Genomic DNA, 18,064 nt, shown 5'->3' on the forward strand with positions numbered 1-18,064 from the left:
TCCTCTATTAAACACATGTTAAACCATTACATAAATGTTCTCTGTCCCCTGTTGATAAAATCAAAAAAAAAAGAAAAGCTTGTTATCAACAATTAATCCTCAAAAACAAAAAGCTGCGAAGATAGTGAGGGAACATCTAAACTTAAAAACATTACGGCCAGTCCATTTCGAGATAAGAGTCCATATTGATAAAGCGCCTCCGAGTCAGACTGCTGATCGAGGATCAGGTTAGGGTTGTATTTTAGATCATAATGAAAAAGATTACAGACAAGATCTGATCCTACATCAGCACTCTTAAGGCTTTATGAATCCGGGCCTAAATCCTCGGGGGCAACGGTTTTGTTGCCGTTTTTAAATGCATTTAAAAAAAACCTGAAGGATCCAGTTGTAGAAGCAGTAAAACAGGCCAGCACAGTTACATACGGAGACAGAAGAATTTATGACAAATCTCTTCTCCGAGGGAAGATAGAATTTGAGATGAGGTGTAAACTTCTACAAAACACACTGAGCGGAAATATGTGTGGTGTCTGTTGCCAGGCAACGAGGAGCCGAGCCAATGAAGCCAGAAGAGAAGAATGATCCAGAACGAGCCAAAGACTGCATCTGAAATGGAAACCTATTCCAGATATAGTGCACTACTTTGGACCAGGGTAGTGAACTATGGTAGGGAACAGGGTGCTATATGGGTGGCAGGTATTGTCTCTCTCACTAGGGTCCTTATATATCTACTAACTAGTGACATCACTAGGGTCCTTATATATCTACTAACTAGTGACATCACTAGGGTCCTTATATATCTACTAACTAGTGACATCACTAGGGTCCTTATATATCTACTAACTAGTGACATCACTAGGGTCCTTATATATCTCCTAACTAGTGACATCACTAGGGGTCCTTATATATCTCCTAACTAGTGACATCACTAGGGTCCTTATATATCTACTAACTAGTGACATCACTAGGGTCCTTATATATCTCCTAACTAGTGACATCACTAGGGTCCTTATATATCTACTAACTAGTGACATCACTAGGGTCAGTGACATCACTAGGGTCATAAACAGGCCTGCGGTGACCCCAGGGAGAGGAGGGGAGCCCCAGGACACATGTCAAGTAGAACTGTAATAATTTCCGGCACTAGCCTTTTTGGAGTCTCTAAGCAAGACCCATCACCTTGACAACAAGTAGTCAGGGGCCAGTCGCACAGAACAGAGAAAGCACTACTGAATGTAGCTGCAGTCATTCCATATCACCTCCTCCCACAGGCCTAAACTTCTCCCTCTCGCTTTGTTTAACTCTGGTCTCAACACGCCACTGGTAGATTCCAGCCTGCTGCAGCACAGTTGTGTTATTTTAGTGTAGAAGGGTTTTCTGTAGCGAAGATCTCCCCTGACAGCACCGCAGCATATTGTGAACATAAACTACACATGGTTTCAGAGTGAAATCATGTCTCATACGAAGAGGGGGGGAGGGGGACTTGGGCCAAATTGCATCCTATTCCTTACATAGTGCACTACTTTTGACCAGAGCCCTAGACACTATGTAAGGAATAAGGGTGCAAACAAGGTCTGGGGAGAAGCTGAGGGAAGAGTCTTGGCTAGAGATGTAGGGCTTCTGTGTTCATCACTAGGAGACAGAAGGGCTTCAATAAGGCCTCAACTTTCACCATTACCCTCTGGACACCTCCCAACTGGTTCCCTATATAGGGCTACGGACTAAAATTGGCAATGGTCAAATGTAGTGCACGGTATAGGGAACAGGGTGTCATCTGAGACAGACCCCTGAGCCTACTGCAGAGTTCCTTCAGGAAAACCCAACTTTATAATGTCTCTGTGGAGAAGGGTCTCTTCAAAACAGACTCTCACTCTTCCCAGAATAGAAAAAAAAAAAAAAAAAACACAAGAAAAATTGGGACGTTTACTTTCTTGGTATGTCCGAAAACAGAGCGGTCTGTGGTTTAGATAGTACGAGTGTTATCTAGCGACACAAAGGTTGAAGGTCAAAGTCCCACATCCTCGTACTGAACATGTACTCACTGTACTGTAAGTGTCTCTGCTAATTGGTATATACCGTACCAGTCAAAAGTTGATACCTACTCATTACAGGGTTTTTCTTTATTTTTACTATAAAATTATGAAATAACACATATGGAATCATGTAGTAACCAAAAACAAAGTGTTAAAGCAATCATAATATATTTTATATTTGAGATTCTTCAAAGTAGCCACCCTTTGCCTTGATGACAGCTTTGCACACTCTTGGAATTCTCTCAACCAATAAGGTAGGGGGGGTATACAGAAGATAGCCCAATTTGGTAAAAGATCAAGTCCATATTATGGCAAGAACATTTCATTATGACTTTAAGACATGAAGGTCAGTCAATACGGGAAATTTCAAGAACTTTGAATGTTTCTTCAGGTGCAGTTGCAAAAATTATCAAGTGCTGTGATGAAACTGTCTCTCATGAGGACCGCCACAGGAAAGGAAGACCCAGAGTTACCTCTGCTGCAGAGGATAAGTTCATTAGAGTTACCAGCCTCAGAAATTGCAGCCCAAAGAACTGCTGCAAAGAAACCACTACTAAAGGACACCAATAAGAAGAAGAGACTTGGGCCAAGAAACACGAGCAATGGATATAAGACCAGTGGAAATCTGTCATTTGGTCTGATGAGTCCAAATTTGAGATTTTTGCTTCTAACCCCTGTGTCTTTGTGAGATGCAGAGTAGGTGAACGGATGATCTCTGCATGTGTGGTTCCCACCATGAAGCATGGAGGAGGAGGAGGTGTGACGGTGCTTTGCTGGTGACACTGTCAGTGATTTATTTACAATAATTCAAGGCACACTTAACCAGCATGGCTACCACAGCATTCTGCAGCGATACGCCATCCCATCTGGTTTGGGTTTAGTGGGACTATCATTTGTTTTTCAACAGGACAATGACCCAACACACCTCCAGGCTGCAAAAGGGCTATTTGACCTAGAAGGAGAGTGATGGATGCTGCGTCAGATGACCGGTGGACACTGAGTGTAAAGCAACAGTTCTGTAGGAAAACAGAAAGCTTTCAGATGGTCACCAAGGCTGCTTCCCAGAGGGCACTTTATTCCCTATATAGTGCACTAGTTTAGACCCTATATAGTGCACTCCTTTAGACCCTATTCCCTATATAGTGCACTCCTTTAGACCCTATTCCCTATATAGTGCTCTACTTTTGACCAGGGACCTATAGGGCTCTACAAGCTGTAGGGGGTGCACTATGTAGGGAAGAGCGTGCCATTTGGGATGCCATCCATAGCGCCAAGGGCTCACCTGATCCTTGTCTCCAGCGAAGCAGCAGCTCTTCATGGTACAGGAGTTGAAATAGCCCTGGTTGTCAAACTGGAAGCTGGGTAGGCGAGAGTGTAGCTCGTAGAGGACCGGGGGTAGCCTGCGACGCAGGGCCAGGAGCTGGGTCCCCGCGCTGTTAAAACGCACCGACATAGCACTCTGGAGGGACATGCTGCCGCCGTACCTCAGCAGGGAACTGGGAGACGGAGAGAGAAACGAGAGGTGGATTAGGAAGGAAGAGCGGCAGCCATGTTTCTCTCTAGGTTTCTTCCTTCAAGGGAATTTTTTCTGGCCACTGTGCTTTGCGCTTTGCTTGACTGTTTGTTGAAGCACTGTGACAGCTGCTGATGTAAAAATGGCTTTATAAAATAAAAAAAAAGTGATTGACACGACAGTGTAGATAAAGAGGAGCAAAATAAAGGGAGGATACTTACATCTGATTGCATTTAGAGGCAGTTTCAATCTTATATGGTCAGAATAGAAGCAACGTAAGAAATGAGTGAATTAAATAATAACACAGTGCCCTCTGCTGGACAAATTGGGTAAAACAGATGCTGGGTTACAGCCTGAAAGTTCTGAGTGTGACAGATAACAGAAGGTCTCACGTGCGAGGCTTGCGGATGTCCCACAGGCCCACCCCCTCCTTGGAGTTGGCTGTAGCCAGCAGTCTGGGCTCTGCCGGGTTGAACATCACACTGTGGAAGGCTGACGGGTAGTTGGCCAGACAGAAGGGCTCTGAAATACACATGTATTTAACTCAGATGACATTGTTATTGATCAGATGTAGGCATTTTTACATTTACATTTTTAGTCATTTAGCAGACGCTCTTATCCAGAGCGACTTTTTTCCCCCCGTACTGGTCCCCTGTGGGAATCGAACCCACAACCCTGGGGTTGCAAACACCATGCTCTACCAACTGAGCCACACGGGCCTATCACAATATGTTTTATATACACAATAATACATTGAAAAATATTTTACAAAAATATAAAAATGCAACATGAACATTTATTTATTTAACCTTTCTTTAATTAGGCAAGTCAACTAACATGTAGTGTTGGTCCCATGTTTCACGAGCTGAAATAAAAGATCCCAGAAATGTTCCATACGCACAAAAAGCTTATTTCTCTCAAATGTTGTGCACAAATTTGTTTACATCCCTGTTAGTGAGCATTTCTCCTTCGCCAAGATAATCCATCCACCTGACAGGTGTGGCCTATCAAGAAGCTGATTAAACAGCATGATCATTACACAGGTGCACCTTGTGCTGGGGACAATAAAAGGCCACTTTAAAAATGTGCCGTTTTGTTACACAACGCCACAGTAATAAAGCCCTTTTGTGGGGAAAAACTAATTTTGATTGGCTGGACCTTGCTCCCCAGTGGGTGGGCCAGTCTCCCAAGTATTTATTATGGATCCCCATTAGCTGCTGCCAAGGCAGGAGCTACTCTTCCTGGGGTCCGGCAGAATTAAGGCAGTTATACAATTTTAAAAACATTACAAATTTCACAACACATTAAGTGTGTGCCCTCAGGCCCCTACTCCAGTACCACATATCTATAACACAAAATCCATGTGTGTATAGTGCGTATGTTATCATGTGTGTGTGTGTTTGTGTGCGTATACGTGTGTCTGTGCCTGTTTGTAGCCTTCCCTGTAGCTCAGTTGGTAGAGCATGGTGTTTGCAACACCAGGGTTGTGGGTTCGATTCCCACGGGGGGCCAGCACAGAAAAAAAAAAAAAAAATGTATGAAATGTATGCATTCACTACTGTAAGTCGCTCTGGATAAGAGCGTCTGCTAAATGACGTAAATGTAAATGTTTGTCACAGTCCCTGCTGTTCCATAAGGTGTTTTTTTTATCTGATTTTTAAATCTGATTTTACTTCTTCCATCAGTTACCTGATGTGGAACAGAGCTCCATGTAGTCATGGCTCTATGTAGTTCTGTTCGCCTCCCATAGTCTGTTCTGGACTTGGGGACTGTGAAGAGACCTCTGGTGACATGTCTTGTGGGGTATGGATGGGTGTCTGAGCTGTGTGCTAGTAGGTTAAAAACAGACAGCTCAGTGCATTCAGCATGTCAACACTTATTACAAAAACAATTCATTATGATGTCGATCTTTCCTCTACTTTGAGCCAGGAGAGATTGACATGCATGTCATTAATGTTAGCTCTCTGTACTTTAAAGGGCCAGCTGTGCTGCCCTGTTCTGAGCCAGCTGTGCTGCCCTGTTCTGAGCCAGCCGTGCTGCCCTGTTCTGAGCCAGCCGTGCTGCCCTGTTCTGAGCCAGCCGTGCTGCCCTGTTCTGAGCCAGCCGTGCTGCCCTGTTCTGAGCCAGCCGTGCTGCCCTGTTCTGAGCCAGCCGTGCTGCCCTGTTCTGAGCCAGCCGTGCTGCCCTGTTCTGAGCCAGCCGTGCTGCCCTGTTCTGAGCCAGCCGTGCTGCCCTGTTCTGAGCCAGCCGTGCCGCCCTGTTCTGAGCCAGCCGTGCCGCCCTGTTCTGAGCCAGCCGTGCCGCCCTGTTCTGAGCCAGCCGTGCCGCCCTGTTCTGAGCCAGCCGTGCCGCCCTGTTCTGAGCCAGCCGTGCCGCCCTGTTCTGAGCCAGCCGTGCCGCCCTGTTCTGAGCCAGCCGTGCCGCCCTGTTCTGAGCCAGCCGTGCCGCCCTGTTCTGAGCCAGCCGTGCCGCCCTGTTCTGAACCAGCCGTGCCGCCCTGTTCTGAACCAGCCGTGCTGCCCTGTTCTGAGCCAGCCGTGCTGCCCTGTTCTGAGCCAGCTGCAATTTTCCCAAGTCCCTCTTTGTGGCACCTGACCACACAACTGAATTGTAGTCCAGGTGAGACAAAACTAGGGCCTGTAGGACCTGCCTTGTTGATAGTGTTGTTAAGTAGGTAGAAACTAGGACCTGTAGGACCTGCCTTGTTGATAGTGCTGTTAAGAAGGTAGAAACTAGGACCTGTAGGACCTGCCTTGTTGATAGTGTTGTTAATAAGGTAGAAACTAGGACCTGTAGGACCTGCCTTGTTGATAGTGTTGTTAATAAGGTAGAAACTAGGGCCTGTAGGATCTGCCTTGTTGATAGTGTTGTTAAGTAGGTAGAAACTAGGACCTGTAGGACCTGCCTTGTTGATAGTGTTGTTAATAAGGTAGAAACTAGGGCCTGTAGGATCTGCCTTGTTGATAGTGTTGTTAAGAAGGTAGAAACTAGAGCCTGTAGGACCTGCCTTGTTGATAGTGTTGTTAAGAAGGTAGAAACTAGGGCCTGTAGGACCTGCCTTGTTGATAGTGTTGTTAAGAAGGTAGAAACTAGGGCCTGTAGGACCTGCCTTGTTGATAGTGTTGTTAAGTAGGTAGAAACTAGGACCTGTAGGACCTGCCTTGTTGATAGTGCTGTTAAGAAGGTAGAAACTAGGACCTGTAGGACCTGCCTTGTTGATAGTGTTGTTAATAAGGTAGAAACTAGGGCCTGTAGGATCTGCCTTGTTGATAGTGTTGTTAAGTAGGTAGAAACTAGGACCTGTAGGACCTGCCTTGTTGATAGTGTTGTTAATAAGGTAGAAACTAGGGCCTGTAGGATCTGCCTTGTTGATAGTGTTGTTAAGAAGGTAGAAACTAGGACCTGTAGGACCTGCCTTGTTGATAGTGTTGTTAAGAAGGTAGAAACTAGGGCCTGTAGGACCTGCCTTGTTGATAGTGTTGTTAAGAAGGTAGAAACTAGGGCCTGTAGGACCTGCCTTGTTGATAGTGTTGTTAAGTAGGTAGAAACTAGGACCTGTAGGACCTGCCTTGTTGATAGTGCTGTTAAGAAGGTAGAAACTAGGACCTGTAGGACCTGCCTTGTTGATAGTGTTGTTAATAAGGTAGAAACTAGGACCTGTAGGACCTGCCTTGTTGATAGTGTTGTTAATAAGGTAGAAACTAGGGCCTGTAGGATCTGCCTTGTTGATAGTGTTGTTAAGTAGGTAGAAACTAGGACCTGTAGGACCTGCCTTGTTGATAGTGTTGTTAATAAGGTAGAAACTAGGGCCTGTAGGATCTGCCTTGTTGATAGTGTTGTTAAGAAGGTAGAAACTAGAGCCTGTAGGACCTGCCTTGTTGATAGTGTTGTTAAGAAGGTAGAAACTAGGGCCTGTAGGACCTGCCTTGTTGATAGTGTTGTTAAGAAGGTAGAAACTAGGGCCTGTAGGACCTGCCTTGTTGATAGTGTTGTTAAGAAGGTAGAAACTAGGGCCTGTAGGACCTGCCTTGTTGATAGTGTTGTTAAGAAGGTAGAAACTAGGGCCTGTAGGACCTGCCTTGTTGATAGTGTTGTTAAGAATGTAGAGCAGCGCTTTATTATGGACAGACTTCTCCCCATCTTAGCTACAGTTGTATCAATATGTTTTGACCATGACAGTTTACAATCCAGGGTTACTCCAAGCAGTTTAGTCACCTCAACTTGCTCAATTTACACATTATTCATTATAAGATGTAGTTGAGGTTTAGGGTTTAGTGAATGATTTGTCCTAAATACGATGCTTTTAGTTTTAGAAATATTTAGGACTAACTTATTCCTTGCCACCCACTCTGAAACTAACTGCAGCTCTTTGTTAAGTGTTGCAGTCGCTGTAGTAGCTGACATGTATAGTGTTGAGTGGGTGGGCCTATGCCCTCCCAGGCCCACCCATGGCTGTGCCCCTGCCCACCCAGGCCCACCCATGGCTGCGCCCCTGCCCAACCAGGCCCACCCATGGCTGCGCCCCTGCCCACCCAGGCCCACCCATGGATGCGCCCCTGCCCACCCAGGCCCACCCATGGCTGAGCCCCTGCCCACCCAGGCCCACCCATGGCTGAGCCCCTGCCCACCCAGGCCCACCCATGGCTGTGCCCCTGCCCACCCAGGCCCACCCATGGCTGCGCCCCTGCCCACCCAGGCCCACCCATGGCTGCGCCCCTGCCCACCCATGGCTGCGCCCCTGCCCACCCAGGCTCACCCATGGCTGAGCCCCTGCCCAGTCGTGAAGTCCGTAGATTAGGGTCTAATGAATGTATTTAAAATGGACAGATTTCCTGTAACTCAGTAAAATCGTTGAAATTGTTGCGTTTATATTTTTTGTTCAGTTTATTATTATTATTATTATTACCTCCGTGTGGCGGCTGCCGCGTGTCCCAGATGAGGACCCGTCCGTCGTCAGAGGAGCTGGCGAACACGTTGTCGTTAACGGGGCTGACTGACAGGCCGTACACAGCATCATCATGAAGAAACACGTTCAGAGTCTCACCTCTGGAGGAAAACAGAATACAGCTGCTTCATGTACAATAGCAAAGTCAATATCTGTGTCAATATTTCCCTGATAGGCCTACAGCGTATTCAGAAAGTATTCAGAACCCTTCGACTTTTCCACTTTGTTACGTTACAAACTTATTCTAAAATGGATTAAATAAAAAAAAATTGCCTCAATCTACACACAATACCCCTAAAACGACAAATGTGAAATCATTTTTTTAAAAAATTTTTTTTTTTTTATACATTTGAAAACATTTCCAAAAACCTGTTTTTGCTTTGTCATTATGGGGTATTGTGTGTAGATTGATTAAATTGTTTTTTCCCCCCACATCAATTTTAGAATAAGGATGTCATGTGGAAAAAGTCAAGGTGTCTGAATACTTCCTGAATACCTCCTGTATATGAGGAGATGTGTGTTATCTAAATGTGGTTTCAATGCCCATAAAATAAATAGTACTAACCTACCACTTAGAAAGAAGCAATCTATTCACCGGACTGGTTCACCGGACGTGCTACCTGTCCCAGACCTGCTGTCCCAGACCTGCTGGAACCCTGACCTATTCACCGGACGTGCTACCTGTCCCAGACCTGCTGTCCCAGACCTGCTGTCCCAGACCTGCTGGAACCCTGACCTGCTGGAACCCTGACCTGCTGGAACCCTGACCTGCTGGAACCCTGACCTGTTCACCGGACGTGCTACCTGTCCCAGACCTGCTGGAACCCTGACCTCCTGGAACCCTGACCTGTTCACCGGACGTGCTACCTGTCCCAGACCTGCTGGAACCCTGACCTGTTCACCGGACGTGCTACCTTGTCCCAGACCTGCTGTTTTCAACTCTCTAGAGACAGCAGGAGCGGTAGAGATACTCTCAAAGATCGGCTATGAAAAAGCCAACTGACATTTACTCCTGAGGTGCTGACTTGTTGCACCCTCGACAACTACTGTGATTATTATTATTTGACCATGCTGGTCATTTATGAACATTTGAACATCTTGGCCATGTTCTGTTATAATCTCCACCCGGCACAGCCAGAAGAGGACTGGCCACCCCTCATAGCCTGGTTCCTCTCTAGGTTTCTTCCTAGGTTCTGGCCTTTCTAGGGTAGTTTTTCCTAGCCACCGTGCTTCTACACCTGCATTGCTTGCTGTTTGGGGTTTTAGGCTGGGTTTCTGTACAGCACTTTGAGATATCAGCTGATGTAAGAAGGGCTATATAAATACATTTGATTGAACATAAATCTTAGAATGCATGAACAATAGATGGCTTCTTTCTAAGTAGCAACACCTCTGGTGGAAGAGAATAAAACTTTATTTAAATCCTGTTTAGTTCGTAACAAAGAGTCTCACCTCTGAAGGCAAGAATATACATCATTATTTAAATACCATTTCAAGACTAACGTACCACTTAGATTGAAGCAATGTATTGGGCATGCATTCTAAGTAGTAAGCTATAAGCGAAAAACATTTAAATGCTGTTTTATGATTTAAAATAACAAAGGATCTGACCTCAAGAGAAGCCAGGTATTACTACTAACCTACCACTTAGAATAAAGCCAGGTATTACTACTAAACCTACCACTTAGAATGAAGCCAGGTATTACTACTAACCTACCACTTAGAATAAAGCCAGGTATTACTACTAACCTACCACTTAGAATAAAGCCAGGTATTACTACTAACCTACCACTTAGAATGAAGCCAGGTATTACTACTGAAGCTTATGTGATACTGCACATAACAGCCAAAGCGCATGAATACATTTTGGTCTGGAGGATTGACAAAACATTTGTGTATGTTGTTACGTCGGTCAAGTTAATTAGCCTACTTTGTGTAGAACATTAAATCTAGATTCCTGAGCTAAGTTCTTGTTTGTTTTCCAAGTTAAAAGGAAGCAATCAGGAATGTGAAAAATGGCCTGTTTGATTTTTTGAATAGGAATTTAAAAAGTATGCTTATTTTTGCATACAAAACCAAAATATGATTTGATATTTCAATGTTCACATGTGGGTGGGGTTAAAGGTGGAATGCCTGGTCAAGTGACCAACCAACACTTCCTGTCCTTTCAAAGTAGGAGGTCACCCTTCTAATGCCAATCTATTACCTACCAATAGCTGCCTATACCGTGCCACAGCGCCAAGATAAGATCTCCATTTCTGATTAAGATGTGTATTGGCTTATTAATGAACTGCTGTTACTGTAAAATGGTTAGCTGGCTGATACAGCCTAGCTACCTAGCTAACCATTGGTAATCTTAATAAATGATGATGCTATGGAGCCAAAACAACAGTATCTATTGTTAAACTAAGAGATATGCCCTAGCTATAGTTAGTCAGTGGTTGCACATTTAACTAGTTGGAATGAAGCAAGTGTGTGAATAGTAAACATGTAAATATATCCTTTCACTGGTTTCCAGCAGGTCGCCAGCTACCCAGACCTGTCTGATCAACCTGATAGGGTGCTGTGGGTGTCGCCAGCTACCCAGACCTGTCTGATCAACCTGATAGGGTGCTGTGGGTGTCGCCAGCTACCCAGACCTGTCTGATCAACCTGATAGGGTGCTGTGGGTGTCTCCAGCTACCCAGACCTGTCTGATCAACCTGATAGGGTGCTGTGGGTGTGTCCAGCTACCCAGACCTGTCTGATCAACCTGATAGGGTGCTGTGGGTGTCTCCAGCTACCCAGACCTGTCTGATCAACCTGATAGGGTGCTGTGGGTGTCTCCAGCTACCCAGACCTGTCTGATCAACCTGATAGGGTGCTGTGGGTGTCTCCAGCTACCCAGACCTGTCTGATCAGCCTGATAGGGTGCTGTGGGTGTCTCCAGCTACCCAGACCTGTCTGATCAGCCTGATAGGGTGCTGTGGGTGTCTCCAGCTACCCAGACCTGTCTGATCAGCCTGATAGGGTGCTGTGGGTGTCTCCAGCTACCCAGACCTGTCTGATCAGCCTGATAGGGTGCTGTGGGTGTGTCCAGCTACCCAGACCTGTCTGATCAGCCTGATAGGGTGCTGTGGGTGTGTCCAGCTACCCAGACCGGTCTGATCAGCCTGATAGGGTGCTGTGGGTGTGTCCAGCTACCCAGACCTGTCTGATCAGCCTGATAGGGTGCTGTGGGTGTCTCCAGCTACCCAGACCTGTCTGATCAACCTGATAGGGTGCTGTGGGTGTGTCCTGTGGGTGTGTCCTGCTACCCAGACCTGTCTGATCAGCCTGATAGGGTGCTGTGGGTGTGTCCAGCGTACACCTGTGCAAATATGTGTATAACAATGGAATGAAACATCCCAACCAATGCCTGTGTCGTACTGTAGGTCCATCACACACCCGAAGTGTCTAGACACCGGGCAGCAGGAGCTAGCTGTTGTTTCTGGACAGGCCATGGTTATTAATGGTAGCTCAGTCTCATACTGTCAACATCTTTTAGTAGATGTCAAATATTTGCTTTCCTCTGTCCTTGGGAGAATCTCAATTGCATTTTCTTGATTGGTTACATCCACTCTCCTCATCTCCTTCTCAAAACCATCTCACCTACTTAACCAATGGGTTTTGAGAAGTCGAAGAGAGGATGTGAGGAATGAAGGACATGCTATTGAGATGGTCTCTTCACCCCCAATGTGCTTTGAGAGGGAGGTGAGGGAAGGTTCCACCCCTTGGGCTCCAATACGCTATCAAGGAGAGGAGTGGAGGAAACAAGGAAAGAGGAAGCAAGACTGATGTCTAGTTCACACACACACACAGTTTGAAGAGTTTGTCATTATTATATATTATCACTATTATTGACAATGACAGAACTTATTGTATTATATTTTATCAACTATTAAAAAATATACAAATTCTGTTGATCTTGTTCATTCTTCTTGAAGGTTTAGGTTTAACAGAACTGGGTACTAGGCATGTGACATTTTTAATGGCATGTACAGTACCAGTCAAGTTTGGACACACCACCTTATTCAAGGGTTTTTCTTTATTTTTTACATTGTAGAATAATAGTGAAGACATCAAAACTATGAAATAACACATATGGAATCATGTAGTAACCAAAAAAAGTGTTAAAGAAATCAAAACATATTTTATGTTCTAGATTCTTCAAAGTAGCCACCCTTTGCCTTGATGACAGCTTTGCACACACTTGGCATTCTCTCAACCAGCTTCACCTGGATGCTTTTCCAACAGTCTTGAAGGAGTTCCCACATATGCTGAGCAATTGTTGGCTGCTTTTCCTTCACTCTGTGGTCCAACTCATCCCAAACCATCTCAATTGGATTAAGGTCGGGTGATTGTGGAGGCCAGGTCATCTGATGCAGCATCCATCACTCTCCTTCTTGGTCAAATAGCCCTTACACAGCCTGGAGGTGTGTTGGGTCATTGTCCTGTTGAAAAACAAATGATAGTCCCACTAAACCCAAACCAGATGGGATGGCATATCGCTGCAGAATGCTGTGGTAGCCATGCTGGTTAAGTGTGCCTTGAATTCTAAATAAATCACAGACAGTGTCACCAGCAAAGCACCCCTACACCACCTCCTCCATGCTTCACGGTGGGAACCACACATGCGGAGATAATACATTAACCTACTCTTTAAAAAACACTTTTACCCCTTTTTCTCCCCAATTTCATGGTATCCAATTGGTAGTTACAGTCTTGTCTCATCGCTGCAACTCCCACAAATGAACTTTTAACAAGGCACACCTGTTAATTGAAATGCATTCCAGGTGACTACCTCATGAAGCTGGTTGAGAGAATCCCAAGCGTGTGCAAAGCTGTCATCAAGGCAAAGGTTGGCTACTTTGAACAATCTAAAACATACATTTTTTTTTTTATGTGTTAAACACTTTTTTGGTTACGATATGATTCCATATGTGTTATTTCATAGTTCTGATGTCTTCACTATTATTCTACAATGTAGAAAATAGTAAAAAAATTAAGAAAAACACTTGAATGAGTAGGTGTGTCCAAACTTATGACTGGTACTGAATATGTTTTGTTGTTGCTAGGCGTTCTAGACCATTATTCCTGTAACTACACATGTGAAGCTGCAAGAAAAATCATATTTAAATGTATATCAAACTATTTAAAAAAAAAAAAAAAAAAATGTTGACCACTTTATTTATAGAAAGACCCACATGCATTCTAAGTAGCAATCTGGTTTGGGGACTACCGTCTACTTTCATGTCTTGCTGGTATATGGGGAAGAGGAGTTGTAATTTAAATAAAAACATACATTTGTGACTAAAAACATAAAACATGCGTACGAGTATTTCAGACAGAGTAAACACTTTGCAAGAGCTCGAGGCAGATACAAGGAAACGGGGTGGAACAAGTGGCAGAAGACAGTCCAGATTCCAGTTTAAGTAAAACACTGATGAAGACTAATAATATACTCACTGCTCTACATCATGAAGGATGACCTGCTCGTCGTTACCTTTAGAAAAAGACACAATAGACCACAAATTACCACATGAACATCAGGCTACGGGTTGTACTTGGAGTTTGACCCATAGAACGCTAAATCTAAATATTATAAACTAGGTGGTTCGAGCCCTGAATTCTGATTGGCTGACACCTGTGGTATATCTGACCGTATACCACGGGTATGACAAAACTTGTATTTTTACTGCTCTAATTACAATGGTAACCAGTTTATAATAGCAATAAGGCACCTCGGGGGTTAGTGGTATATGGCCAATATACCACGGCTAAGGACTGTGTCCAGGCACTCCGCGTTGCGTCGTGCCTAAAGAGCAGCCCTTAGCCGTGGTATATTGGCCATATACCGCACACCGTTGTGCCTTATTGCTTCATTAGAACACTTTAGTTGAAGGATACCTAGATAAGGACTTCATACCCCATTCATAACCCAAACATATGACATGCTTAGGGCAGCACCTGCATGGACAGGGGGGTCAGACCCTGTACTAGATGGGTGTACCTAATAAATAGAAGTTGTTGACACAGAGCGTTGACAAATTATTATGAATGTGTTATGTACTGTATGCTGCTACTAAGCAGTCCTTATCAAGTAACTGGTGTGATTTCTGAAAAACAACATATCGATTTATATAAAACAGCTGACGTCAGCTAACTCAAGCCCTCTACAAACTAATATGACATGAACCACTGTAACCCCCATAGCGATAGATTCACCAGTAGCCATCACCCACAGCCTGTCAAACCGTGATCTAAAATCAGTCCTGTCTGAACTCCTACTCTGTGGCCGTTGATCAATATGCATACTATTGCGCTCCACACTCCGAGTGCATTCTCTGGACTACGTTCCTGTGAGGACGAGAGTGTGGGGAACGGATAAAACATGACTTTAGAGAATCACTCCCCCCTCCCTACTGTATTACCTCACACCGAGCAGCACTGCCCCCCCTACTGTATTACCTCACACCGAGCAGCACTGCCCCCCTTACTGTATTACCTCACGCTGAGCAGCACTCCCCCCTACTGTATTACCTCACGCTGAGCAGCACTCCCCCTACTGTATTACCTCACGCTGAGCAGCACCTCCCCTACTGTATTACCTCACGCTGAGCAGCACCTCCCCTACTGTATTACCTCACGCTGAGCAGCACTCCCCCTACTGTATTACCTCACGCTGAGCAGCACCTCCCCTACTGTATTACCTCACGCTGAGCAGCACTCCCCTACTGTATTACCTCACGCTGAGCAGCACCTCCCCCTACTGTATTACCTCACGCTGAGCAGCACTCCCCCCTACTGTATTACCTCACGCTGAGCAGCACTCCCCCCTACTGTATTACCTCACGCTGAGCAGCACTCCCCCCCTACTGTATTACCTCACGCTGAGCAGTACTCCCCCTACTGTATTACCTCACGCTGAGCAGCACTCCCCCCTACTGTATTACCTCACGCTGAGCAGCACTCCCCCTACTGTATTACCTCACGCCGAGCAGCACTCCCCCTACTGTATTACCTCACGCCGAGCAGCACTCCCTCTACTGTATTACCTCACGCCGAGCAGCACTCCCTCTACTGTATCACCTCACGCTGAGCAGCACTCCCTCTACTGTATTACCTCACGCTGAGCAGCACTCCCCCTACTGTATTACCTCACGCTGAGCAGCACTCCCCCTACTGTATTACCTCACGCTGAGCAGCACTCCCCCTACTGTATTACCTCACGCTGCACCTCCCCCTACTGTATTACCTCACGCTGAGCAGCACCCCCCCTACTGTATTACCTCACGCTGAGCAGCACTCACCCTACTGTATTACCTCACGCTGAGCAGCACTCCCCCCTACTGTATTACCTCACGCTGAGCAGCACTCCCCCCTACTGTATTACCTCACGCTGAGCAGCACTCCCCCTACTGTATTACCTCACGCTGAGCAGCACTCCCACTACTGTATTACCTCACGCTGAGCAGCACTCCCCCTACTGTATTACCTCACGCTGAGCAGCACTCCCCCTACTGTATTACCTCACGCTGAGCAGCACTCCCCCCTACTGTATTACCTCACGCTGAGCAGCACTCCCCCTACTGTATTACCTCACGCTGAGCAGCACCTCCCCCTACTGTATTACCTCACGCTGAGCAGCACTCCCCTACTGTATTACCTCACGCTGAGCAGCACTCCCCTACTGTATTACCTCACGCTGAGCAGCACTCCCTCTACTGTATTACCTCACGCTGAGCAGCACTCCCTCTACTGTATTACCTCACGCTGAGCAGCACTCCCCCTACTGTATTACCTCACGCTGAGCAGCACTCCCCCTACTGTATTACCTCACGCTGAGCAGCAATCCCCCTACTGTATTACCTCACGCTGAGCAGCACTCCCCCCTACTGTATTACCTCACGCTGAGCAGCACTCCCCCTACTGTATTACCTCACGCTGAGCAGCACTCCCTCTACTGTATTACCTCACGCTGAGCAGCACTCCCCCTACTGTATTACCTCACGCTGAGCAGCACTCCCCCTACTGTATTACCTCACGCTGAGCAGCACTCCCCCTACTGTATTACCTCACGCCGAGCAGCACTCCCCCCCTACTGTATTACCTCACGCCGAGCAGCACTCCCCCTACTGTATTACCTCACGCTGAGCAGCAATCCCCCTACTGTATTACCTCACGCTGAGCAGCACTCCCCCCTGCTGTGTTACCTCACGCTGAGCAGCACTCCCCCCTGCTGTATTACCTCACGCTGAGCAGCACTCCCCCCCTACTGTATTACCTCACGCTGAGCAGCACTCCCCCTACTGTATTACCTCACGCTGAGCAGCACTCCCTCTACTGTATTACCTCACGCTGAGCAGCACTCCCCCTACTGTATTACCTCACGCTGAGCAGCACTCCCCCTACTGTATTACCTCACGCTGAGCAGCACCCCCCCTACTGTATTACCTCACGCTGGACTTACTCCGAACATCCTGCGCTCAGAGCACAGTAGTATGCATTTTGAGAACTAAACAAACTGATCATTTTATTTCGTCTTACCCCCAGAGAACACCCTCTTGTTGGTGCTGTCGAAGGCCAGGCAGAAGATGTTGGAGAGATGTTCACCCTTCAGTATGAGAGGCTTGGCAGAGCGAGCATGGAGGACTCTTTCCATATCCCACAGCAGCACTCTGCGGTCATCCCCTCCTGTAGATAGGGAAGACACATCCGCAGTAAACAAAACCGGTAGAAACAAACTTATGGTTTGGTCTGGGGTTATTACTCTTGCAAGGCCCACCAGTAGAGAAACACAGTTGACTCTGAACAGTTGACGTTGAGATGTGTCTGTTACTTGAACTCTGTGAAGAATTTATTTAGAGCTGCAATCTGAGGTGCAGTTAATTGCCGATTTCTGAAGCTGGTAACTCTAATGAACTTATCCTCTGCAGCAGAGGTAACTCTGGGTCTTCCTTTCCTGTGGCGGTCCTCATGAGAGCCAGTTTCATCATAACGCTTGATGGTTTTGGCGACTGCACTTGAAACTTCCAAAGTTCTTGAAATTTTTCAAATTGACTGACCTTCACGAAGGGTCTGAATACTTATGTAAATAATGTATCTGTTTTTAATTTCTTATAAATTTGCAAAACATTTCTAAAACATTGCAAAACATTTCTAACATTTCTGTTTTCGCTTTCTGTGTAGATTGATAAGGAAAACCATTTATTGAATCAATTTTAGAATAAAGCTGTAACGTAACATAAATGTGGAAAAAGTCAAAGGGGTCTGAATACTTTCTGAATGCAGTGTATATACACACTGAACAAATCTATAAAAACACAACATGCAACTATTTCAAAGATTTTACCGAGTTACAGAAATCAGTCAATTTATATAAATTCATTAGGCCCTAATCTATGGATTTCACAACTGGGCAGGGGCGCAGCCATGGGTGTGTCTAGGAGGGCATAGGCCTACCCACTTGGGAGCCAGATCCACCCACTGGGGAGGCAAGCCCAGCCAATCAGAATTTGTTTTTCCCCACAAAAAGGCTTTTTTACAGACAGAAAT

The 18,064-nt window shown here is 45.8% G+C and overlaps 1 pseudogene; it reads right to left on the bottom strand.

The window, feature by feature from the left end:
- The window catches only part of LOC115161886 (DDB1- and CUL4-associated factor 5-like), a 28,575-nt pseudogene that overhangs the window by 8,845 nt on the left and 1,666 nt on the right, over window positions 1–18,064 (bottom strand).

Source organism: Salmo trutta, chromosome 25, assembly GCF_901001165.1.
Source record: "Salmo trutta chromosome 25, fSalTru1.1, whole genome shotgun sequence".
Taxonomy (NCBI): domain Eukaryota; kingdom Metazoa; phylum Chordata; class Actinopteri; order Salmoniformes; family Salmonidae; genus Salmo; species Salmo trutta.